Raw genomic sequence first — 27,234 nt, forward strand, 5'->3', positions numbered from 1 at the left:
GGTGATGGGGCCCTTTATATAGAATCATAGAATCATAGAGTTGGAAGAGACCACAAGGGCCTTCGAGTCCAACCCCCTGCCAAGCAGGAAACACCATCAGAGCACTCCTGACATATGGTTGTCAAGCCTCTGCTAAAAGACCTCCAAAGAAGGAGACTCCACCACACTCCTTGGCAGCAAATTCCACTGTCGAACAGCTCTTACTGTCAGGAAGTTCTTCCTAATGTTTAGGTGGAATCTTCTTTCTTGTAGTTTGGAACCATTGCTCCGTGTCCGCTTCTCTGGAGCAGCAGAAAACAACCTTTCTCCCTCCTCTATGTGACATCCTTTTCTATATTTATATAATATGTCCAGCTGTCCTTTGTCAACAACAAATTGTCATTGTTTTTTGGTGTTGAATATATGCTATATGGTAATTTATGGACCTAACAGGTATCCAAAGCCATTTGCACATAACAAATAGGAGCCTACACAACACAAAACACTGTTGCTGTATGTATGTAAATTTTATTTTATTTGTTTTTTATCTTTATTTTGGAAATGTGCATCCAGTTTTTTATTTCCTTTAAAAAATTTTGGGGCCCCCAAGAGAATGGGGCCCTAAGCTATAGCTTGTTTAGTTTATATGTAAATCCGGCACTAGTATGACCCTGTAGTGAAAATAGGCACACACAGTCAGGTACTGAGACTACAGAAAAAGGTATGGTGTTGCAGCAAGTCATTTAATTATCATGCCTAATGTAAAAACTATATACCAATATCTTAATGAAGTTCCAGTAAAGCATGTAATTGTTTTACATGTAATTGTTTTTCCTGGACCCGATGAATTTTTGCACCCAGGGCAACCGCCCAGAGTACAGGCATCATTTTTTCTCGTAACAAAGCACTGGTCAAAGCTCACACAGATCAACATTCACTGAGGTCTGAGACCTGCCTTTTATGCCGGAACAGGGTCTCTCCAGCCAAGTGTTTTAAATTTGGATGGAATTCAGACCCCGCTCTCCCCAGTCAGGCCAAAACTGATGGGATCGAGCAGTAGGTTCACTGCCTTAATCAATTAGAACTCACTGGTTTTCAATCCACTGTGTCTAAAGACTGAAACCTCAATCTCAGAACAATTTTTGTTCTGACACAAAGTGGCAGTTAATTGAACAGCCACCAGCAATCTCCCCTCTGATATTTTGCATACAGAGAACCGAGACATTTTATAGCCGGTTAACTATTCCATTTTTTTAAGTGAATTTCCTTGTCCATTCTTTTATATATTTTACCCCAGAAATAAAACCTGATTTCTTCAAAGGGGCAAAAAGCAAGATCTTATGTCCTGGAGAAGACTGAGCCCAAGTTATTTTCCTTATCATCTAGTTTTCTATAGGGAGGGTTTTTTGTATGGAGAAATATTCCATTAGAATTAGGTGTTGCCTGCCACTGACAGATACCTGTACCTATACTGCCACCAAGTGTCTGCATGAAAGCTCACAGTCTGATACCTGATGTTTTTCTGAGCTCTGTCCCAAATGGTGTTGGCAAACACGTTTGAAAATCAGACTGCAAATGCCCTGGGTTGCCCTCAACCCAGGGCAGACAATTCACAGCTACCTGCTGCAGATCATAGCCACCATCACTGGTAGCTGCATCATGAGGGTCTCACTGATGCCAAGGATGCCACCAGAAGACATTTTGCTGAGCGTCCCCCTCACAGCCGGCATCAGGCCATACCCAGAGGCAGCAGAGAAGAGGATGAACAAAAGGAGTCATGAAAGGGTGGAGTGAGGGGCACAATGGTTATATCCTGTCTCAGTACCCCAGAGCATTGAAAGACAAGAGGCAAGTTCCTGGCAACCTATTTATTCACTTAAATCAGGAAAAGAGGAACCTTTGTCCCTCCAAAAGCTATTTGGCTTCATCAGCCCCAGGCAGCATGGCAGTCCCTTGTGGCAAAAACATAGAATTACCCAGAATACAGTTTCACTCTTTCTGTGTCATACTGATCTGGGGTTTATTTTTCTAAGTTTAATGCTAACTACCAAAATGGTCGATCTTACCCATTCTAGCATTAGGCTTTGAGCTGCCTAGTTCATCCTGGAATCTTGTTGTGCTTTTAATGTTGTTAATCCATTCTACCCAGTATTACTAATGCACAATGAGTAAACAACTCAGCATATGCTTCCATCGTTTTATGAAAGCACACTTTCTTTTTGGAATTCTTTAGTTAGATTTCCACTAGATGGCATGAGCATTCCATTTTTTGCTTCAGCTCTGGGGCAAACAACATGCTATATAACTTTCTGGAGGGATAGCTGTGTCAGCCCGTTCCAGAAATGACGGCAAAAGAGCCTTGTGGTTCCTTAAAAGCCAGCAGACTTGTTGCAGAATAAGCATTTGTGGACTAGAGCTTGCCTCATCAGGTGTACAAAGTTTTATCCTCAGTTGGCAGCTTTTATTTATGCATCTTTCTAAGTTGCCTTTGAAAACTATAGGTGTGCCAAGGTGGTTGACATTAAAAGACAATACAGGTATACAATGCATTTCATATGTTTTTTGGCTGTTGTTGTTTTTTAATAGCAACTAACTGTGGGCTGGTTGTAGTGTTCAGGATTGTGACTGTGCTGTATGGAGAGGGTTTTAAAACTATTTCCTCCCATGCTGATGTCCTGCCCCCACCTGTTATTTGCCCCCAGATTGATCCAATGGGAAGCTTTCTTCCTGGATAAAAAGCAGCTGGGGAGGTGCAGTTTCATTAGGACTACAGTATGAGAGCAAAGGGTTAACCTTCTGCATACAGTGGTACCTCGGATTAAGTACTTAATTCGTTCCAGAGGTCCGTTCTTAACCTGAAACTGTTCTTAACCTGGAGCACCACTTTAGCTAATGGGGCCTCCTGCTGCCTCTGCGCCGCCGCTGCATGATTTCTGTTGTCATCCTGAAGCAAAGTTCTTAACCTGAAGCACTATTTCTGGGTTAGCGGAGTCTGTAACCTGAAGCGTATGTAACCCGAGGTACCACTGTACTGGTACTGATTCTGATCCCCCTCGCAGCTGCTTTTTTAAAACCTGGATCATCAAGCTATCTATATACACATACATGCCTACAGAGCAGCTTCAATCCCATTTTTGGAGATGCTGGAGGATGAACCCGAGACAAGGAAACTATGGAAGGGGGTGAGGGAAATCAATGTTTAGTTTTCATTGTAATGTTTTATTGATGGTGGGGAATTGTAATGATGAGAAACATATCTACTGTCCTTAAATAACTGGGGGAGCATTGTAGGCTATGGTACAGACCATGGCTATTTCAAGGCCTAGTGGAGCCTGGTTTTATTCCTGGTGCCAATAACTGGCTGCTACCCAAGAGCCATAGGACTTGGGCAAGTGCACCTATATTGCTGCCGAACTTAACTGCCTCTGTTACTTAAAACCATGCAAAACTTGGTCCTCTGCATATTTAGCTTCCAATTAAGTGTGCCTATTAGGATTTCAGCTTGTTTGATTCCCTGTATATCCATATACCTCCTATCCTGAAAGCCTCAAACACTTTTACCATTAAAGAAAACATGAAGCCTTTCATGATATTAAGGCAATAATGACTTGGATTATTTGGAAGGCCTGTCTTTTGATGTTGTGTACTATCACTGTAGCAAGGCACGAGAGAAAACGAAGCGTCATAGTCCAGCCCCAGCAAAGCTGTTTGTTATGAACACAAACCCAGTCATAATTCGGCAGGTCTTAACCGGATATCATCTATACCTGCTAGAAGATCTTTTTCCTGTGACTCTGGACATGTTCTTTCTCTGGTAAATGAGTTACTTTCTGACTGACAGGAAGCTGATAACATCCTTCAGATTTGCATGCTGTCTGCACCTGTGCTCTTTAGCCCTGGAACCTTGTAGTCACAGTTGTTTGTATGAGCCTGTTGTCTGTCTTCCTTGTTTTGGTCCATTCTGCAGAACAAAACACTTAGAATAGCTGGTGTTATGAAATATTTTTTTCCTTTGATCTAAGACGAGAGGGGGAAGAATGCCTTGTCATTTATAGTCTGGGTTCATACGGCGACCAAGTCATAAGATACTAAAGATTCAGAAGAGATGCTTCATATTGATTAACACCTTGTGTCTTACTAGTATACCAGCTTTTCTGATAAATTGTTTGTTTATTAAATTTCTATACTGCTTTATATTTTTAAGAAAAAAATCTCAAAGCAGTTTCTAAGCTACATTACAACATTAAACAGAGGGCATAATTCTTGTATTTCTGGGAGTTGGACTAGATGACCCTTGGGGTCTTTTCAAATATTATTCTAAAGCAATCTAGAATAAAACATTAAAGAAGAAAGTCAAATATAAAGGATATATTCAAAGCAGCATAACTAACAGGAAACTAAAATATTATCTTAAAGATTTTAAAGCAAAACAATACAAAGGAGGTCAAGTACAGAATACACATGTACCCACTCCAATGACATCTCCCTAGATTTTATCGAGACAGGGGCACATGATTCACTTCCCAACCAACTCGTGACTTGCAAAATCAGATATGAATATTTGCATTTCCTTTAGGCTGTGATTGCCATTGAGTATGTAGCTCAAACAGCATGACCTATAAACAAGGTTGGAGTATCAACAGGCTTGGGAAAAACCAAAGGTTTTGCAGAAGTACAAAAAGCATTTATTTAAAAAATCCTCTTTGGAAGATGGACCTTCTAAAATAGTTCAGTGAGTACTGATTACACTCAATGCAGCCTGTTGCAAGGGAAGATTCTAGGGTTGCCATATTTCAAAAGTAAAATTCCTGACAAAAATTCAGCAAAATTCCCCCGACGCCATTTTTACACCCAAAAACCAGGACGTCAGGAATTTTCCTGGCGTATGGCAAGCCTAGAAGAACAGAATGGCTGGAATCTTGAACTCAGAACTACAGACCCCAACATGTACCTGCAGTTTCTCACTGAATGCATAAGGAAGGTTATGTGAACCAGCCCTTACAGTTCATGGGACATTTCAGAATTACACACATTCTGGATAACAGCAAGCTTTGCTCCTGAATCATTTACTTGAATGTTCCTCCCAACACCACATTTTCCTGATACAGGACTATTGTGACTAGTTACATTCATTGGAAGATAAGTGTGGTATATGAATGAAATAAACAAAAAAAGTGTGTTGTACTCTGTGAGACAGACATGGCCACAGCCGAACCACCTCCCATAATGTTGTTGTTGAGTAGCAGTGTGTATCAAACCTTCCGTTGCGATATTTTGCAATGTGGTATTAGTATTAGTCATAAAAATATAGCATGCAAAGTGGCCTTGAGAGTGTATGGCAGTTGCTGATATGAACTTCTTTGATGTCTCTAGGCATTACCAGTAGATGGCACTAGAGGGCTAACCTGGCGGTCTTGAGGTTCTGAAAACAATCAGGTTTCTGAGACTTTTTGAACTTTCAAAATGGGCTGTACTTCCTGGGCATACCCAACCCAGCATGAATTTGTTCCACGCGTGAGAACCCAGAGATCTTTGCGTGCCCTTCTGTGCAGACAGCCTACCGCTGTGTGCAAGGGCCTGAGGATGAGGACATTAATCTCAGCCCTGGAATTAGAAAAGGCATAAATGCTTCTTAACGCTTCAGAAAGCCTAAAGGCAAAGCAGCAGCTCTTTCTGGACCACCTTCTTCTCAAATCATGTTGGCATGATAGGGCACTGAAACTGCCGCCATCCACAATCTGCTACGGATCATTGAGGATCCTCTGTCCATAGGCAGGAGCGTGACCAGTTCAGTTGCACTGCGCACGGGGCCTCAGGGGCCTCACAACTGTAATGTAAAATGGAAGGCGAGAGGTGGGGGCACCAAATTTTGGTGTTGCACAGGGCACCGTTGAAATTTGAGACACCAAAGCCCACTGCTGCTCTGCCAGGGCTCATTCAGTGCACCTAGGTTCTTGCTGGTGAGAGAGAAGGTTGCCACTTGGTCTTGGATTTGATTCCCACCTTGGAGCTTCATGCAGGAGATGCTGACAAAGCTTGCCTTCACCCACCACAGCTGGGATTAAATAGTGTACTGCTGTTCCATTTCCCACTTCAGCAAAATGATTTGTCCATTCCTCACCGTTGCACCTGCTAACAAGTGAATTGGTAGAAGAATGTCAGCTCATTTGAAATGCCTGCAAAGCTTCTCTTGCTTGACAGGGAGGGGACTGCTGTCTCCCTCCTCCCCCCCCGATAAAATCGACCCCAACACCTGTAGCAAACACCACGCACAAAGTGAATCTGGAAAGCTGCTACACAGCAACGTCTCTGTAAAATAGTGGTTACTTGCTGCAAAAAACTAGAACAACTTTTATCAAACATGTTTTGATTCAGCCGGTGGCAGTGCAGTTGTTAAGAGCATTGGGGAAACCGGGGTTCAAATCCGAGTAGGGACTCAGCCATGAAGCTCACTTTGGGCCAGGCACTGTCTCTCAGCCTAAACTACCTTACAGGGTTGTTATGAGGATAACATGTGCAGGGGGAGAACTGTGTATGCCACCTTGAGCAGCCTTGGAGGAAAGGTGAGATATAAATGTAATAAATAAGTAAAGAAACACTAGTGTGCACGTTCAAGACCGCTTAACATAGCTTAATTATCTCACAACTTCATTGAACACCCAGTCAAATTCACAATCAAGGTGGTAAGAGGGGTAGATTTTTCTCCACTCCCTTTCAGTGTGTGTTTGCTGATGAACTGCTTTGACTTGTATTGATTCTATTGCTATAGTTGCTATCAGCGAAATAATAAGCAGGCACAGTACATGCTTTTAAAAGGCACAGGTTTTGTGGTGTGTGTGTTTACAATAGAACACATATTTAAACCTTGCTGTAAGTCTTATCCTCCTGCCCCTGAGTGGCACAACTCCTTTGAGATCTCCTTCATCAGCTGGTATTTGGAGACAAGCTGCCTCTGATCCTGGAGATAGCCGAAATCTAAGCTCTTTGAGATAAGTCACTATTGTTTCTTGCCACACACATGGAAAACAACAGCCAGAGGTGCTACTTTGCTCATGTCCTGCTTGTGGGTTCCCATAGGCACCTGTTGAGCCATGGTGGGAGAAAGGATGCTGCACTGGATAGTCCTCTAGTCTGATTCAACAGGGCTCTTCTTTGGTTCTTGTTATGTCCCAGCAGACCCCAGGACAGCAGAAGCAGCTGCCTGCAGGAAGATTTACATAAAAATGCAGTAACCAAGCCAGCACACCTTGGTAAGTCACCTCCTCTAGGGCAAAGGATTTAAAATGCTTTTCTCAATTCTGAGCTGAACCAAGAGGTACACAAAAAAGAAAACCAGCCAACCTCATGCACTGGCAGCTCCAAATTAGAAGCCTTCTGAGCGTGCTTTGCAGAGCTTCACTCTGCCCACTTAAAATTTCTGGCTCCACTAACCCATATCCTGCTATGAATCAGACCAAAGCAAGTTGCAGTCTGGGGCAGTCTTCTTCCTACCTCAGCCCAGACCATTTTGTAACAGGCTACACCTCTTGTGGTCTGGCATCTAGGCATATTTGTCAAACCCTAGGGACAAAACAACTTGGGACGTGGGTGGCGCTGTGGGTTAAACCACAGAGCCTAGGACTTGCCGATCAGAAGGTCGGCGGTTCGAATCCCCATGACGGGGTGAGCTCCCGTTGCTCGGTCCCAGCTCCTGCCAGCCTAGCAATTTGAAAGCACATCAAAGTGCAAGTAGATAAATAGGTACCGCTCCGGCGGGAAGGTAAATGGCGTTTCCGTGCACTGCTCTGGTTCGCCAGAAGCGACTTAGTGATGCTGGCCACATGACCCGGAAGCTGTACGCCGGCTCCCTTGGCCCATAGAGCAAGATGAGCACCGCAACCTCAGAGTCGGTCACGACTGGACCTAATCGTCAGGGGTCCTTAGGGACAAAACAAACTCCCCCTGAAATGCAGGGAGGGAGTCCTAAACCCAGAACTTCTGTGGCAGCTCTCTGCTGGGATAGCCACTCCACCCCACAATGTCCACATGTTAAAACATCACATTTACATGGAGCCCCAAATATACATTGCAAATGTGTATTGGCTTCAACCATGAGATCTGTACATCCCAAAACGTATAGGATGTAAGCTTGTGGAGGCCCCATGGGAAAAGTGACCTGCAGTGCACAGAGAGGGCAAGTGTTGTGTAAGTAGCCAAGTATTGCTCAGGAAGAAACTATTATCAAATTGATGGGATTGTGCACAGTCTATCCAATGACTTCTAGATCTTAATCTTTGAGCCATTCTAGCACAGCTGTGTGCCCTGAAGCTGTGAGAAAGGATGAGCATCTTTAGAAGAATATCTTCTAAAATGAAATTGGCTACATGTACAAAACTTGCATAAGTTGTGCTTGTGCTGTTATTAATTACAACAAGAGATTTAGTATGCTTCCACCTCTTCAAACTTAAATAAGAGTTGTTTGGTGAAAGAGATTAATAGTGGTTGGCAAACAGAATAATTTGAGCAATGTAGTTATCTTTTTTGGGAAATATGCCTCTCAGGGAGTATGAAATAAAGAAAAAATAATGATCTTCCCATATTGGATTTTACAAGAAATAAATTAGGTACAATTTAACATTTAGCCCAGTGTGCAGGTCAAGTGCTGAAGTAAATTTCAGAAAACCAAGATCAAAAGGCTCCCCTCAAGGAACCACAAAGCAGAAACACAAACAGCTAACCTTTACTCAGAGTAGACCCATTGAAATTAATGGACCTAAGGTAGTCATGGCCATAAATTTCAGTGTATCTACTTTGTGTAAACAAATATAACCCACAATCCTGACTGAATGAAAATGAGAACTGCAGTCTCAAAATCTACAGATAAAGGTGAAATAATTCAAAAATTCGTGCATCACTCTTGAAACAATACATAAATATATAATTGAAGTAACAATGCCAAATAACACCTCTTAGACACATATAACAACCCAAGGATTGACCAAGGATCATAACCCCCCCCCATTTTATCATATTTAAACATATGTACCACCACCATTTTCCCCCTCTAAAAACCAGCAGAATTCATGGGTTATATACAACAACATCATCCTATTAGTGCAAGGCCTTTTGCCTGTGCAACAGGATTTCTGCTACTTCTTCTCTCCCCAATGGCCTCCCGTGCCCCAAATTCTTCTCCAGAGGGTTGAAGGACCCCCACAACATATTTGGGGTGGCAGAAGGGAAGGAGAAGTCCTAGAGGTGGAAGCGATTTCATACAGCAATAAGCTTCATCCAATCCAATAAGCTTCATCATGAAAAATGATTGCTCATTTCTATTTTTTTCAGATATATGTAGGTCAATGAGGAAAGAAAACTAACATTTAAAAACAAGGTTAAAAACAGCTCTATAATGTTCTGTGTTTCCAACATCATGTTACATGAAGAGGAAGCAGAGGCAATTTAGGTGTTTAGAACAAAGAAATAATTTTCTAAGCTATACATCAATCCGTTGTATTACAAGAAGAGTGATCCAGTGACATGTACATGAAGTTTTATTTGTGGGGAGAGAGCTTTGAAACATTTGTGCATTTATATAAGCAAGGCAATTTACAACAATAAAAACTCAATTCACTTAAAAATAGAATATAAAAAGCCTGAACAGAATGGCTAAAACAGAAGCAAGATTAAAGTAGGTTGACTGCCAGATCAGAATATACACTCATTCTGATAGTTCATGAACAATGTATACATTTTTAGCGCATGTGGTTCCCTAAATCCCCTTAATATCTTGAGATCTATGGCTGACCCCATCATTAGCAGAGTGAGGCAGTTGCCTCAGGCAGCAAATACTGGAGGGCAGCTCTGGCAGCATCCATAGCCATTACTTCTGAGCCCTGGCTATTCCTTTCTGTTCCAGATCACGGCTATGTTTGCCACACAGTCCATCAGGTAGCCCCTAAACTAACCTGTTGCCCTCAGTGGGAGATGCTGTGTTGGATAAATTTAAAAGAGGGTTCCTAAACTGGAGGTTACCCTCACAAAACCCCAAAAGAAATAAAATACAGGCTCCAAGTGAAAATATAGGCCTTTACTGAAATACAAATGTGTGTAGGGACAGCCTCAAAAATAGACAGGAGACTGCAAAGAACCACAGCCAAAACAATATTTTTTATACACTTCTAGATTACATATGTGATTTCTATTCACCAGTCAAAGGATCACAGCAATCTTTATAGTCGCAACCCAATGTCATCATGTTGAACAAATCAAAATCATTTGGCTCTTTGGATCATCCCTCATCATCATGTGATTACATATTTTTGAGTGTCTTTCCTTATTAAAGCTTTGACTAATTTTTGTTTTCATTAAATGTCTCCCAATCTCCTCTTTCATCTGTTTACAAAACGATTCAAGATTAACCACAATTGCCATGCCTAGCCGATTCTCTTTTCATGCTTACAGTGGCCACCATAGATTTTAACAGTTTGTTCTTTTCAGTGTTGTGGAACAGACATTCTGTTACCCAAAAGCAGCTTGTTCTGTACAGTGGTACCTCAGAAGTCAAACAGAATCCATTACAGAAGTCCGTTTGACTTCCAAAACATTCGGAAACCAAGACGCAGCTTCCGATTGGCTGCAGGAAGCTCCTCCAGCCAATCGGAAGCCACGGAAGTTGCGTCGGACATTCGGGTTCCAAAGAACATTTGCAAACTGCAACACTCACTTCCGGGTTTGCAGCGTTTGGGAACCAAAACCTTTGACTCGCAAGGCATTTGGGAGTCAAGGTACGACTACTATAAAAGGCACTGGAGCTGGAATAAAGGGTAATATGTACTCAGTCAAAAATGCCTTCAGATTCAATGGGATTCAATGGCCTACTAACAAATTTAGGCTGCGGAATTAAAGTTGATTTAGAGCTCTTGCACAACAAACCCACCTCCCCAGAAATCAGATTTTTGTGATAAGGAAGTGAAAGAAAAATGCAGTGGAAAGCTTAGGATAGCACCCACTTTGATGTGATGTTGTGTAGCCTCCACATGAACAAATCTGAGTGAATGCTCATTAAATAGCCGACATCATTTAATCTTCCTGAAAACAGATCAGGATAACAGATCAACAGATACATTGTCTGGACATGCCAAAAAGCTAACTCTAGTTTGGGAAGTTCTATGCCAGAAAGTCAAAGGATATGTTGTTTCTTTGCATACATGAACCTCATAGGCCTCTGAGTAACAGGCTGTACTCCAACTGGGGCACAGGCTATCCCTGTGGAAGCCCGCAGGGATGTACTAAGCTAAGGTCAGGCCCTTTGGTTTAAAAATGTCCTAAAGCTGTAACAGGATTCAAAGGCCATTTTATTTTACAAACTTGAAAGCCAGAGCAAAGTTCAGCCAAACATAGGATACACACACTTGGCACAAGCTGGACGCAAAAGCTGTGAGTCTGTTCGTACCGATGACGACCATCTGACAGCAACATTACAAAGTACTCAGCACTGACCCCAAGAGAAGCGGGTTGCCTCATCTTCCATTTTCTCTGCCTTTGCTGGATGCTCCTTTCCCCTCTGCACCCAAGTGTGATCAAACTTTGCTCCTCATTGCCCAAATGCTAAACATTATACAAGTTGCAGTAGCGAGTTGGCCTTTGGGCTTTAACTTTTCCCCTCCCGGACATCAGCAAGTTCAGACCAGTTTGCAAGGTGCACTGCTTACAACTTTACATTTCTTTCACAAGAATATTAACAGTAAGGCTGGAAGATCGTGCATTAATTAATCGTGCACAGGGTACCTCAAAATGTGGTAAATTCCATCTAGCCTCTTTCTAGACTAGTTACCCTTTGTGGATGTAAGGGTGTGTGTGTGGGTGGGTGGGTGGGTGTGTGTGTGTGTGAGAGAGAGAGAGAGAGAGGAATGTGCACTTGTGTATTTGTATAATATAAACTCACTGTTTTGTTTTTATGGGTGTTTGTGTGTAACTTGATACCGTTGATATTTAAAAAATAATAATAATTTGAAGTTCTGTTTAAAACTTTGTGGTCAGTTGCCTTGAGACACTGATTAGGGTATTGATACAATATTTTCAAGCTCAACTTTCATGATGTACTGGTTCAAATTACCAAATCACACAACTGGCCAATCTCAACTTTTATTAGTTTATTTATTACATTTATTCAGTGCATTTTTTCTGGTGGGGTACGCATACCCCTAAACATTTTGTGAATCTTTGTACTTTTGTCTATTTACTGTATTTATTTTTCATGATTTGAACTATAAAATAGTGATTTTCTTGAGTCAAAACGAGTGCCCCTAAACATTTTTTAAAGAATAAAGCACTGCATTTATTACATTTACAGTGGTGCCCCGCAAGACGAATGCCTCGCAAGACGGAAAACTTGCTAGACGAAAGAGTTTTCCGTTTTGGAGGTGCTTCGCAAAACAAATTTCCTATGGGCTTGCTTCGCAAGACGAAAATGTCTTGCGAGTTCCTGCGGGTTTTTTCCCCTCCCCCTCTTTTTCTAAGCCACTAAGCCGCTTATCCACTTATCCAATAAGCCGCTAAAAGCAGCTAAAAGCCGCTAAACTGCTAATAGCGCTAATCAGCTAAGCCGTCAATGGGCTTGCTTCGCAAGACGAAAAAACCGCTAGACGAAGAGACTCGCGGAACGGATTCTTTTCGTCTTGCGAGGCACCACTGTATATGCCACCTTTATCTTCCAAGGATCTCAAGGTGGTGTACATGGTTCTCCTCTTCTCCGCTTCATCCTCTCCACAACCCTGTGAGGTAGGTTAGGCTAAGAGATGGTGATTGGCCCAAGGTCACCAAGTGAGCTTCATGCTGACTTGGGATTCCAACCCTGGTCTTGCAGGTCATAGTCCAACACACTAACCATTACACCATCCTTCATTTGAGGATCACAGGACAGTTTACAATAAAAACACAATCTTCCATGGAGCCTTGTGGCTTCATATTTTCAGTTGTCATTTTTTAAAAAGCATTTGGATCCAGAAATAAGGGACAAAAGTCTCTTGCTTCAATGAACTGTAAATTACTTCCTGAAGTTCTTTTAGTTGTATTTGGGGATCTCAGCACAGATTGCCGACTGTTTTCTTAGGGAGTATTTAAATGCAATTCTTGTTGTGTCCACTTATTCTTTATCCCAAGACCTGTCTTTGACATCTTCACATGCTTTATTGCTCTATTTCCATAAGAAAAAAATCTTTGAAATGCACAAGGCTGTTTAAATCAGCATGGGGTCATAAAGAATCTGTTGTGCATCAATCCTAGGGAGGAGATCACTTGTGATAACATGTGACAGGAGACCCTGAGCTTTCAACACAATGGGAGGCATATTTCCCTGTTGCCTTCTCTTTTCTAGTTGACTTGGGACCAACTTACATGCAATGAAGGGAGAGCTGTGTTTTCAAATGAGCATCTTCCTAATCACCTGCACTGCAAATTTAAGTGGCATGTGGGCCACTTTCCATCTCCACTCAGGAGAAAAACTAGGTGCATCAATGGCATGAGGAAGCGTCAGCTGCTATCTATGCACCCCTTTAAATAGATACTTTAAATTGCACTCCTACCACCTGCTTTAGATGTGATTGAGGCACACCAGTTGGTTATGCTGCTATTACATTAATTTAATCTCTGCTGGTTTTGCTCCATCTCTCCTTTTGTTTCTGTGTCTGAGCTATTTAATCCTGCCATCCTTGAGGTCTTCTCCCGGTGCCCATGAAGGCTTTGAGCCCCACCCCCCGCTGGTCCACTAACCCCCTCCCCCCGCATGAGGTGGTAAAGGTATTACCTTTTTCTCCCTTGAGTAGAAGGAAGGAGTTCAAGACTGATGCTCTTTCCCACTTCCACTTTCAGCTCATTGTGCTTTTCAGGGCTAAGATCAATTCAGCTGGATCTGATTTTTACATAGTCCATTGGAAAAGCGAAGTCTGTATATGTGCATGTACTTTCTCTCTTTCTGTCTCTTGTGGGGGTTGGAGTGAGCAGAAACCTGAGGGGTTTTCCTATGGCACTTGCTCAAAAATCCAAATATGCCTACGGAACTAAAATGTTGGTGACCCCCTTATCTCTCGCATGATCACACAGTAATGAATGCTGTAACCAGCATACCACAAAGGCAGTTACTGTTGCTTGAGTCTCTTTTCTAAAGGGTGGGCAGAGAAAGTTATTGCTCCCTGATTTTCACCAAACTGCTTAAGGCAGCCAGTGTGATGACATCCAAAAAATTTGAGGTACAATTTGTGTCATCATGCTCTTTAATACATAGATCCTTGTGGATCAATTTAAAATATTGTCCTCAGTTTGAATGGAGAGACCAGCACTTTTGCTGATTTGGGTGGAATGGGGTTAGTATACCTTTCAAATACCAGTTAGCTGTTCTCAACCTGTGGGTCCCTGGATGTTTGTTGGACTAGAACTTCCAGAGCTCAGGGATGATGGGAGTTGTAGTCTAACAACATCTGGGGACCCACAGGTTGAGAACCGCTGTGAGTAGCTACTTGAGTAATTTCTGCTCTATGCTAAACTAAGCTAGGCTAGGGAGGGAGGCATGTCTCTATCCCCACCCCTGATGTCACTGCATCCTGCTGACCCCACCTCCTTACCTAATGCACAGAGGCAGGGCCAACTGGGCTCAGCTCTGCTCCATCCTATTCCATTTAGCTAATGCAAGAGTAGCCAACATGGTATCATCCAAATTATGTTGGACTACAATTCCACCAGCCGCTGCCAGTATGGCCAATGGTCAGGGATGGTGGCAGTCATAGTTCAACATTTGTTGGCTACCCGATTAACACATGGAGACAACATCTGAATGGTGTTTGCTAGGCCTCTGGAAAAGAACAAACCCGGAACAGCCCAAACATTTTATTAGCTCTCTCTCTCTCTGTGTGTGTGTGTTCAGTTTGTATTATTTTTGGATTCCTCTGGGGAATCACTGGAATTAAGAGATAACAAATAACCTCAATGAGTTCAGGCCACAACGCTCCCAGGATCTGGTAGGATGTTGAGCATGCCCATAGTTCCCCAGGGGTAGGTTAGTTAGTTGGACACATTTGGGTTATTGGCCTAGAGGCATCTGAGGTCAGCATCTGAGTACATCATTCCTCAGTGCTCCGCCCATCCCCATGTGCTTGTGTGGCACTGTGAGTTGATGACACCTTACAGTCCCTGCCCTGGTATGAACCACAACAAAGCAGGCCTGTTGCGCACACATTCAATGTGTATGTGAGCATGTGTGTGTGTGAGAGAGAGATCTCAAAGGGAAGCTGAGTCCAAGACTTTATCTTGCATAGGGCTTTGTGCAACCCATCACTAATAACATCAGGGTGTTCTGCCAAGTTCTCCAACGAACCTGTGACTTTATCCAAAATGACGGGGGGGGGGGACTGATTTATTCTACCAAAAAAGTGGCATTAAATAAACGTGACCTGAGAGAATCCCAGCCCTACAATTCCAGTCCTGTTTGGGCCTGTAGGGAGAGATGAAAGCCTTCCCTATAATTCCACTGTGCGACCCGGAATCCCCCCTACTTGATCTGCCAAAGCCTTTGGCTGCTGTAGAGCCCTGCATTTGATTGCCCTGACAGAAGCGGCTTATTAATTGCACTAATGAGGGGCTCAGCAATAAGAAGCAGGGCAGAGAAAGATGGAGAGAGTCCAGTGTGGCTAATAAAACGTTTGAAACCCAACAGAGCACAAGGTCACCCTGTTGCCAAGCTACTAGCTAAGCTGCCTGCCACACTAAATTGAGGACCAGGAGGTGACTCTGGGGGAAAATACCCTTCCCCAGAGAAGTTGCATTCTTAACAGGACAAGTGATGTTTCATTTTCTTAAAGTAGATGTACGTTATAGCAGGTTGGAATGATGTTGAAGCCTTCCATCTCTGGCCTTGGTGTAGGAAATTGCTGGGTTTTTAACAAATTCAAGAGAGATGTGTGTAAATTGGAAAGTAGACTGGACCCCAAAATATGTTATTAAAGAAAACATTGAAAATGATTACACTTCCTTATCATGCTAGTCCCTTCCTTTAAGCCTGAAGCCTGTCTAGAAGAAGGAGAGATACAAATTCCCATGTTGCTTTCCAATGACAGGATCTTTTCAGTGGTGGTTTGCTGATTGTGGAATGCCCTCCCTCTGTGTGGCTTGCCTGTCTCCATCAGCAGGAACTTTAAAACATTCCTGCTTACTCATGTACTTGGTGGCTGAAGAATACGGATCACTGGATGAAAGTATGTTTACTTGTAATTGCTTTTAGATTGTATTTTACTGTAACTGTGTTTAGATGTTTTTATTTATAATTGTTTTTATAACATTTTAATCTGTTTTAGAATGTTTTTGGTCTTTAAATTTTATATCTGTATGCTGCCCTCGTCTACTTGCAGAGGAAGCGCATGGTATCCAATAAATAAAATATTAAGAATGAGTATTGGAGCCACCCTGAAAATATATTATCTGTGTTCTAGTCAGATGAACAATCCCCTTTTCAGATTGGAGCTCGAGGTGCTATCTAGAGTTTCCTAAGAGGACTTGCCATGGCAGCAGAAGAGTACTATATGGACCGCTCCTGCAAAAATCATTCTGGGAGGATGGTTGGGCAAAGACAAAGGGCAATGGAAAAGGAGGGGGCATGAGATGCTGAACACCATCAAGCCAGGTTTGTGTGAAAGAGTAAGCATGGGGAAGTGGAATGAAAGAAGGGTGAGAATTAAGCTGGGCGATCTGGACCTGTGCTGGGAGCCTGCATAAAAGAAATCAGGGTTGCAACTGCAGATAGAGAGTCTGCAAGAAGATCTGTACCTCAAAGAGACAGTGCCAGAGAGTAACAGCATTACAAACTCAACATGGAAATTTTGTAAAGACTTTACTCTGCTTTTAAACAGGGGTGGCCAACTTCCAATAGACTACGATCTACTCACAGAGTTAAAAACTGGCAGTGATCTACTCCCTTTTTAGGGGTGCAGGGCAGTTTTAGGGGAGCCAAAGTTTTTTAGCTTCTTTGCAGGAAGCCACTGATCTACTGGTGATCTACCACAGACATCCAGTGATCTACTGGTAGATCACCATCTACCTGTTGGACATGCCTGCTTTTAAAGAAGTTTCCTGTGTCAGCAGCAGCATGCTGTGGCAACACCTCAGAAAATCCTCTTCATTTTAACAAAGCGTCTTAGTAAAATATATGACCTCACATGCCTATAATTTTGTTTGGAGAGTATTTGGATTTTATTGTGTCCTGGTCTTTGGTCTTTTGGATCAGGAGCTGCAGCTAAATTGCTTGCACCTAGCTAGAACCACTGGAAAAGAGGGTCTTGTTTTTTCAGCAGCATTTTTTGCCACCAGCATTTGGCACGTACATGGAGAGGAAATTTCTTAATCATATTGACTCATAGTAGATAATCATTAATGAAACATGACTGATTTGATATATACAAAGATTATTTTTTGAAACCAGAGAAAAAAACCTGATAAAATGTTTCTTTGTCAGTTTTGACAAATTGGGAAATGATTCTCTGGGACTATTGTTCTGAGCAAGAATAAATCCTTGTCTTAAAAAACAACCATAAATCTGATTGTCCAAAATACGGTAAAAGGAGTACTGGGGAGAGTGAAGAATTAATAATTATGGATGGAGCCATCCGCCTTCCAGAGGCAGCCTGAGAAGGACCCCTGTAATTCTTTGCATTAGTGATAAGTGGTGTTTTATAGTAAAATAAACCACTGTGATCTATGAGTAAGTTGCAGTGTCTGTTCTTATGGTAAGTTTGAGAACAGCTCTAATTCTCTAACACTGTACAGCACAAAATTCTTAAGATAGTATATCCTTGGAAAACATGGTGGATGAGAAGTTAGATTCAAAGAGCATCAGACTAGCCTCAAGCCTCTTTGGCTTCTTAACCATATTTATCTTATTGCTTTTCTGCTATTTGGCTGACCAAATAGTAAAGGAATGTTCTGATAGAAGGGGAATTTAAGCTGGATTTTAGCTGGCAAAGGTTTGGGTTTCTGAACATACATGAGATGGGAGCCAATAAACAGAGGCTGAATCCTGATAAGGCAGAGGTGCTTCTCCCCAAGTGGTTCTCATTAGGTGGATGACCTCTGTAAGGCATTGCACTCCCTGTTGAGAAACAGGTTCGTAGTCTGGCAGAGACCTTCGATTCCATTATGTCACTGGCATGCCAAGTCGATTCTGTTTATGTCCAAGCTTAGGCTAGTTCACCATCTACAACCATTCCTGCACTGGGGCAGCTGGTCTCATTAGCCATTGCTCTAGTGATCTCCCATCTAGACACCTGCAGTGTGCTGTACGTGGGGCAGTCCCCCACGGTCTGGAAATTGCAGCTAGTGTAGAACACAGCTACCAGCTTGGTGAGTGGAACAGCTTTATAGGAACAGTAGTCTTGAAAACACTACACTAGCTGCCAGTGAGTTACTGGGCCCAAATTCCTAAATGGCCTGGCGCCCAAGTACTGAAAGATTGCCTCCTGCAATATCAACAATCTCAGTGGTATTAACATATTGAGACTCTCCTGTGGAGTAGCTGGCATGAGACGGAAATCCCAAAACAGCAAAATAAAAACCAGTTGCGTGTGTAGGTCCCCAGGCCACCCCTCAAATAACTTCACACATAACACGTGATTTTAGTTTGGGTTTTTGGGCACTATTTTGGCCACAACTTTATTAAAATACAAAATCAGTGAGTGGTTGTTTAGACATTGGTTATGACTATCTGTCCCCCCGCCTGGGACAGAACTGACATCCCGAGGTCCGATCGGTAGCCAGTAGAAGAGAAAGTCAAACTGGGGGTCATTTGAGCTAAGCGTCGGACCCACGCCGCTCACCCCAGCAGCTCCCTGAAAGCTTGCCTGCCCGGTCCTATAACAAGGATTCCCATAACAGGGATTGGGCGGCCCTGGTCCCATAACAGGGATTGACCGAAATCATGGCAAGCCCCAGGATTCCTTTAACGGAATTCCCTTCAGCGCAATAGGAGGGGCAGGCAACGCCTGAACCCCTCCACCACCAGCATATTATAACCAATGCCTAACCGCCACCCGAGCTTTAACGCTCGCCGCCAACCACTCACAAACCCAACCAGGAACCTAATTTTTTAGCCACAGCATCCAACCAAATCATTCCCCAAATCAGAAAGGTGCACTCCATCCGCCCGGTAAAGGGCTGCCGCCTTGAAATAAATGCTGGGGTGGGGAATAACCAGCCCACCCAGCTCCAAAACCTTCTTGCACACTGCAGAGTTAATGCATATCCTGGCCTTCTCAGCGGCCTCCGGGCGGGAAACACCGCGCCAGGTTTGCCTCTGCAACAGGTGAGACCAAATATTCTCACTGAAGGTAAAAAGGCTGCCAATGCCTCCAAATCCCTTTTTGGATTGAGGTGCGCAAAGCAAGGCAATCAATAGTTGCCACATCATTTCCCCCCAGCTGCACCACTATGGCCATAGGGTGGGGAGGTCCGAGAGCAGCCGGCGACCAATCAGCGGCATAAACTCTCCCCATGACATTCCGCGTCTGGAAAACCATGACACTTGCATGTGCTGTGGGAGGCCGAGGCACGCTCCCCTTGCAGACTGCCTCGCTCTGCTGCCAGCCCAATGAACGATGCTGTGTCCCACTATCCAGATGCGGACCAGCGTGGGATCTACAAGGGTTGAAACAAACAAGCATTAGTACCAAACTCAGCATTTGTTTCGCACATAACCCTTGAAAGCATCAGATTTCCATGTCCCAAATCCTTGATCCTGGCAGCCGAGAAGCCCCAATGGGCCACCATAGTCGCTGCACCTATGTGAAAGGAATGAGGGGCGAAACCAGAGGCCGAGATCCCACAAGCAGAGATGGCCTTACGCATGACTTTTGTGAAGTAGTGTTGCGCCAAAGGGTGACCATTTTCAAGCATGAGTAGCGGGCCGTCCCCAGGAGGTCTCAAGGCCAAGTACTTCCTTACATCCTTGACCGGGCATGGGCCCACCTCCCCAGTCACTGGGAGGCGGACAACCTCCCCCCGACCCAGCTGGTCAGTTTTGGAGTTGCGCACTACAAGTCTCAACTCCAAAAGGGGAACGCATATATCCTAACCCATGAGAACCAGCAACTTCTAGGATCGAGCCAGCCCCCCAGGGGAACAAAAAGCCAAATATTTCTGTATCCAATAACAGGGCAAGGGCCCACCTTACCCGTGACTGGAAGCCTGATGATGGCAACCCTGCTCACTAGGTATGACTTAGAGCTCCAGACACTTATGACAAGCTCCAAAGCAGATAAGGAAAAATCCTGAGGCAATAAGCCTCCAAACTCTCCGCCCCGTGCTGGCTACAACACAATTTCCCCAACCCTCAGTACACCAAAATTACAATGGAATACTGAAAGATGTCTCGTCTAGATTTAGAACCAGGAGACAAGTCTTAACTTGTTGCGGATACTGCATAGGTCAAGATTGACCGGCTTCCTGCCTGCAGTCCTGTGAAGGCTGGAGTCTTTTCCAACCTTCCGAGACCCTGCGCACGGCACACTTTTAGAAGGGTCTCTGAAAAATTAAAGCTTTACTCTAGCAGGCATTGCAGCAGACTGAATTCTGAAAGATTTAACAGTGCATCCGATCTGCAGCAGGTAGGCCAATTACTGCAGGTCCTGCTCAGAGAATGGAGGCAAGTTCCTCTGAATGGCTGAGGACTGCCAGCTAAACGCTAAGGAATCAGTCCAGGCCTTCTCATAAGACCTGAAAGAAGAAGGGGAAATGTAAGCTACTACTCCTCTTAATTATAAATTGTTGCCAAAGCGCCACGGGAGCTCCAGAAAATCCGGCTATAGCTGGGCGTCCGGAGCCCAGGATCTGAAGCTCTCCAACTGAAAACGGGATAGAGTGACAGCGAAAACATTAGATGATCCCGTAATAAAGCGAGCAGAAACACAATATTACACCTTAAGCAGTGCAGCTGGAAAGCACATAAAAGGGGGCGGAGACTCTGCCAAAGCATGAGGACCATTTTGCCAGGACCCTCACACTGCCTGGTTATCAGACCAAGGCAGACCCAACGGTCCCTGTACTCCTCAGTCCAGATGTGCGCTGACACTACAATGGGGAGAACTCAAGAAAAGTTAGGTCACATGAGATAGCCTTGCCCTGCCAGGCTCAAGGCCACTGTACAGGATGATGAAGGGACCCCGGACCATGAGACCACCTGGCCGAGCAGGAATGGAAGGGGCAGCCTGGAACAACCACCCTGCATGCCATTTTTTTTTTTTTAACTGACTTAGCAATGATAGAATCTGACAAAGCAACATTTGCTATCAGAGGAAGTATTACAAGAATAACGTCCTTCACGGCAAACAGCTTTTCCACAGGCAAGCAGAGGTATGAGCAACAATATCCAGCTAGCCCCTAAATACATTAAAGGGGGCAGTAGGAGCCACTGTCCTATCCACTGCCAACGGAACACCCAGCTCCTCAGGGAATAAAAAGGGGGCGTCCAGTAAGCCCAAGCAGGGGCTGGTGTCACACGAACCAGCCAGTGAGATAATCCAAATAATGGTACCCCCAGTTAAACGAGTCTTGACTCGCGATGTTCAATCCAGAAAGACGCTAAAGGACTCGAGTGTTGCACAGCCTATAGCGCAACACATTGGCATCGCCTTTTCAATGTAAGGACCATCCAATTAAAGCCCAACTAGTTATAATCTTGAGGGTGCACCGGCAGCAGCCTAACAGCCAATTCAATATCGCATAATGCCAACCAGGCCCACTTCCAATTTGTTGGTAAGCTCAACTGCCTGATCCAAAGATGCATATTTCACGAACAAATTCCAGAGAGTCATTCACTGAGGTGCCTTTGGGATGCGATAAATATGGATCATATGGGGCTTTCTTAGGGACGATCCCCAAAGGGGATAAATGAAAATCAGGAATAGGAGAAGAATCAAGGGGATCCCACCAAACGTCCCAATGAAAGCTGCTTCCTAACCTTCTTACTTGCTACCTCAGGTAGCTCTCTGACTGGCTTTTGAGTTGCTGCATTCTGAGCCACTGGTTGAAAAGCCAGAGGAATCCCAAACCTTGGGAAAACCCTTCCCACAAGCACAAAACCACTGACCCATCTAGATAACCTTTTAGCCAGGCTTTCAAGGAGGATATTTTTATGGAAATAGGGGCGAGAGGTATTGAGTTATTGCTTGCCAGCCCCCGCTTGGGCAAGATGCCCTGCCTTGTGTTGCCACCATGATGTGTAAATTTACAGGGCCAACACTGGCCAGAAACCCCAAAGAAGTCCCAACAAAGCTGCCACCGGGCCAGCTTCCTGCATACCAGCTTCAGGTTCTATTGCTCAGGGAATTTCCATTTAAAATGTGGAGCTGTGCAAGTGGTCCACATGTCCCTGTTCCTGCGATCCTAGCGAGCTGAGGGGGTGATGGCAGCCCTGCATCTAACATTCCCATCATAGTGAATTACCACTTATAGAATAATGGGGTTAGAAGGGACTCCGAGGATCATCTAGTCCACTCTCCCACAATATAATATTATTATTATTATTATTATTATTATTATTAACAACAACAACAACAACAACAACAACTTCAGTACTTTTAATGCATGGATAAGAACCTGTAGAATTTGGGTATCCTTTTGCGTGTGTGTCTTTTGACAGAGTGCCCTGCATTCTAGTTCACACACAATGATCACATTCGGCTCTAATCTAACTCATTTCAGGTGTAATCCGCACAAAATCCCTGTAAGGTAGGCAACCTCAGATCATCTAAATCAATTCCTGACTGAGATTAGGTTTAGAACTGGGACTGTTGTCATTCACAGTGAGGCATCTAATCATAAGCTTGCATTTTTATTAAAGCTTATATGTTTAATCAGGGCTTGTATTTTAAAAAATGAGCTTAAAGATCTTCAAATGTTTCATGCCAGGCAGAAGACCAGCTGCCTAAGAACCTTGGCAATGTTTTTCTCCTAGACAAAGGGGCCCCCTGATTTATAGCAGAAAACAATTCTCAAAGTCGTAAAAAGGGAATTACAGGCTGACAGCCAAGGTTACACTGACCCTACAAATTAAGGGTTGATAAATAGTAAAATGAGCCATATCTTCTTCCTAAGGTTAAGAAGGTCAAGAGCAGTGAAAAAGACAACTGGCTTGGCTGGAGAAAATAGGTTTTCTTTCTTTCTATTTTTGAGGCTGAGAAACAAGAGAAGAAGAGCTGGCAGAAAGAAAGAGAGCATTTTTGGGAAGCCTTTTCTAAAGCTGTTTCTTTCTTAAACTAAGATCCTTTTTAAGATTTCTTTTCCTTTTAAAAGGTTATTTATGTATTAAATATATTAGCTTAAATATAATTATGCAAAGGATTTAAGAAATGCTAGATTCTTATTTCATATAGTTGTAAGAGTTGTAACTATCCTGAAATTAAGTCAGCCACCAGCCCCCCTTGTCAGACAGGAGACACCATCGAGCACTCCTGATATATGGTTGTCAGGCCTTTTGTTTAGAAACCTTCAAATGAAGGAGATCTCTCAATGTTGATGTGAACTCAAAATCCTTGACATATGTTTCAGATAAAAATTCAAGATTAACCATCTGTTTTGGAAGGCAATAGGGCAAGGAGGGCAAGAGGTGAGCTGGTAATTAAGATTCCTTGTTGAGACACATGTAAGATATATTACTACTTATTTGTCATTTATAGATAGAAGAATATATAGCTTTTTGATTCCCATAAAAGGACAAGAGGAAATGGGTGTATCTTTTGTGATTGGTTCTAGCAAACAGCCAATAGGAATTTCAACCAGGCTGATTGGACAGAGGCAGCCACAGGAGGAGCAAGGGGGCTGGATTAAGGAAATATAAGTGCTGGCCAGAATGGCAAGAGGCCAGGCCAGAGCTTGGTAACCATATACCACTGTGCCTCATATTTATTTGTCTGACAAATAAATTATTATTTTAATTTCTCTATTGCTGCGTTGAATATTTCATTCCAGCTAAGTGTTAACCACAAGTAGGGTGCTACAACAGCACACATTCTTAGCCACTCGCGTAACATCCGTTCTTTTGCTCGCCTACATTCTGCTAGAAAAACAGAGTACCTTTGTGGAAAACAGATCTCAACAAAACTTGCAACTTTTCAAAATTCTTTGCTGCGATCAAAGAACAACTTACAAAAGACTTCATTGAGGTACTAGCATAAGAGCTCTCTAAAGAAGTGCTGGATCAGCTTTTGTCCTCAATAGCAGGAAAAGTTCCAGATCCAAGACATTGCGCTTTTGAACTTGGGGTATAATGTTGCAGCCTTGACAGGGGATGGGGAAAGGGTAATAATGCTCTCCTACAGTATTTTGTACTCATACAGACAGTCCCACTGAACTATCTGTAATTATCTACTTTAGAATAGTTTAGGAAGAAGGTCCAAATCGTAGGCCACAGCCTTGGAATAAAATAAAAAGAAAGTATCTTCCAAATAAATATTTATTGGTGAGTGTGATGCCAGCTGGTTTGATTGTGTCTTAGCTGTTTGTTCTCTGGAGTTCCCTGGCTGCATGACAACCTCTTTGAAATCTGGGGAAGCAGCTGAGTTTTGATGACTTTCCTTAGGAACTCTAGCAAGCCTAACTACTCCTTAGTGAAATCCGAGCATAGCTATGAGACATAGTTACAGTGGGTGGTTAATAGATATTCCCTTTGTGATGATAATTGTAGTTTGAATGCATGTGTGTGTGTGTGACAGAGAGAGAGAGAAAGGAGCTGTCTAATTTAATTTTCAGCTCCTTCACCAAACTACAGTTCACAGTCGCTGAAGAACTCATCAAGGAGACATGCTGGGCGTATTGGTCATTAAATCCAAAGACTAATTGACCAGCTGTCACCACTGAATGGTAACCATCACAAAAAGACAGCAACAACTACAAAAAGAATCAAGAGTGGATCCCAACACACGTGGGCATCCACAGAACCCACCCATCATGTTTCTAGGGAAAAGTCCAAATTCTCTGGTTCTGTGAAGCTAGGTAGGTTGGAGAGTAGACTTAAGCCCTTTAAAACTCTGTATATGTGTATTTATTAAGGAAATAAGTAATTTTGCAGGCATGAAAGATGGGGAAGACAGAAAAACACTAAGTATTGCTGCCTACTATGCTTAAAGCCTCAGCGCCTAGGACTTGCCAATCGAAAGGTCGGCGGTTCGAATCCCTTCGGCGGGGTGCGCTCCCGCTGCTCGGTCCCAGCGCCTGCCTACCTAGCAGTTCGAAAGCACCTCCGGGTGCAAGTAGATAAATAGGGACCGCTTACCAGCGGGAAGGTAAACGGCGTTTCCGTGTGCGGCTCTGGCTCACCAGAGCAGCGATGTCACGCTGGCCACGTGACCCGGAAGTGTCTCCGGACAGCGCTGGCCCCTGGCCTCTTAAGTGAGATGGGCGCACAACCCCAGAGTCTGTCAAGACTGGCCCGTACGGGCAGGGGTACCTTTACCTTTACCTTATGACTTTTGGGTGTTTCAAATTCTTTCAAAGGTTCCAAATTCTTAAGCCATTTTTAACTGCATGCTGGTAACGTCTTTTTTCTTTAGCAAACAAAGGGGTCTTTGTTGTCCCCAGAGTCCTTTGTCTCCTGCCACCTCTTCCTCCCCCCCCCCCAGGAACAAAGTGAATTCTATGAAAGGTGAATTTCCTCTTCAGAACTCTGATAAACTATGCAACTCTACCTTCCATTTGTTGTGGGGGAGGTAATTTGGATTATCTGGGTTTAAAGAGTTTCCATCACACCTCTGGGATACAGGATGTCTGCTTTGAGGGTTGGGCTATCAGGAGGAAATAGGCAAAGTTGCCCAGCTATTAGGGGAATTTTGAGAACACTTAACTCAAAGGAAAACAAAGGCTGAGATAAAAACATGTGTGATGTTTCCATTTCACAGGAAAAACTGCAAGGAGCATGGGCACACCTTATATATGCTCTGGCCTGAGCAAAGTCTTTTGGGAACAAGGCCAGAGCATGGACCTTTCTTGACTAAAGTTTGCAAAGATGAAATTGGGCTTCTCTGCTGTCATTGCAGTTAAACTGTTGTGCAATCTATCCTTTTTGAAGCCCAGACATGATCTGACTTTTTTCTTTGTTGTCCATAGTCTAATAATCAGGGCAAAATGTGGCATTTTTAAAAAGCTTTTTTGGAAAGCTGACTGGATGATTTTAACCTTCCTTTGGCAAGTAACTTGTATTTGCTTTCTGGCTACTTATTCATGTTTTATGGTTGCTTCAAGATTCTTTAGTGTTTCTCTTATTGTTGTGGTGCTATAAAACACCATGCTGTTTATGGCAGATAATGTGGCTTACAATTGACTTTTCCGCTTTCTCATGGTGATTAGTGAGAATTTAAAACAGGGATGGCTAAAGTTTGTTCCGGGGGACCTGATCAGACCCCCAAGCAAATTTTTCTAGCCTCTTAGCAAGACCCCATTGAGTTTGGTGGCAAAAAGAACAAAAATAAATAAATCAGCCCAGCACCCTGATGGGGTTGCAATCAGCCCCCAACATTCATCAATTGATCAATCAATTGATCAATCAGATGATAATTAACTACAAACCACAAAATTTGGCAAACCCTCCAAACCTATGCCATGGATAGAGGAGGTTAACCAATCGTGTCTTAAAGACGCAGTCACATATTTTGAAAAGGTGAAGGAGCTACTGGGTGTGATCCCATGGTCAGAAATATTCAATGAGAAGGGAGTTCAAGAAGGATGGGAGTTTCTAAAAGGAGAAATACTGAAGGCCCATATGCAGGCAATACCAACAAGAAAGAAAAGTGGGAGGCATCTAAGGAAAACTGGTGTGGCTGCATAAGAAGCTTACAGATGAGCTGAGAGTCAAGAAGGGCATGTATAAGAAATGGAAGAAAGGGAAATAACAAAGGAGGAGTATACACTAATAGCCAACAGTTGCAGGGGGGAGTTAGGCTGGCTAAAGCTCAGAATGAGCTCAGGCTTGCAAGAGAGGTTAAAAATAATAAAAAAGGTTTGTTTGGCTATGCTCGAAGTAAGAGGAAGAACAAGCAAGTGGTAAGTCCTTTGCGTGGGGAACACAGAGAAATGCTATTGTGTGATAGAGAAAAAGCAGACTACTCAAAATGATGTAAGGAGGGAGCCACAGTCCAAGATAGGAAAATATATAGTAAGGGAACACCTAGCTACTTTAAATGAATTCATATCTTCAGAGCCTGATGAGCTACATCCAAGGGTACTAAAGGAGCTTGCAGATGTAATTTTAGA

The 27,234-nt window shown here is 43.3% G+C and overlaps 1 long non-coding RNA gene across 2 annotated transcripts in view; it reads right to left on the reverse strand.

The window, feature by feature from the left end:
• Positions 1-1,389: 1,389 nt before the first annotated feature.
• Positions 1,390-27,234, reverse strand: part of LOC307218051 — a 46,608-nt gene continuing 20,763 nt past the window's right edge. For both annotated transcript variants that reach the window (XR_013839704.1, XR_013839705.1), the window contains exons 3-4: positions 5,983-6,111; positions 1,390-3,996 (exon numbers count right to left, since the gene is read on the reverse strand). This is a non-coding gene — a long non-coding RNA (uncharacterized lncRNA). The remainder of the gene's footprint in view (positions 3,997-5,982; positions 6,112-27,234) is intronic.

This window comes from Podarcis cretensis (genome assembly GCF_951804945.1).
Source record: "Podarcis cretensis genome assembly, chromosome: 6".
Classification (NCBI taxonomy): domain Eukaryota; kingdom Metazoa; phylum Chordata; class Lepidosauria; order Squamata; family Lacertidae; genus Podarcis; species Podarcis cretensis.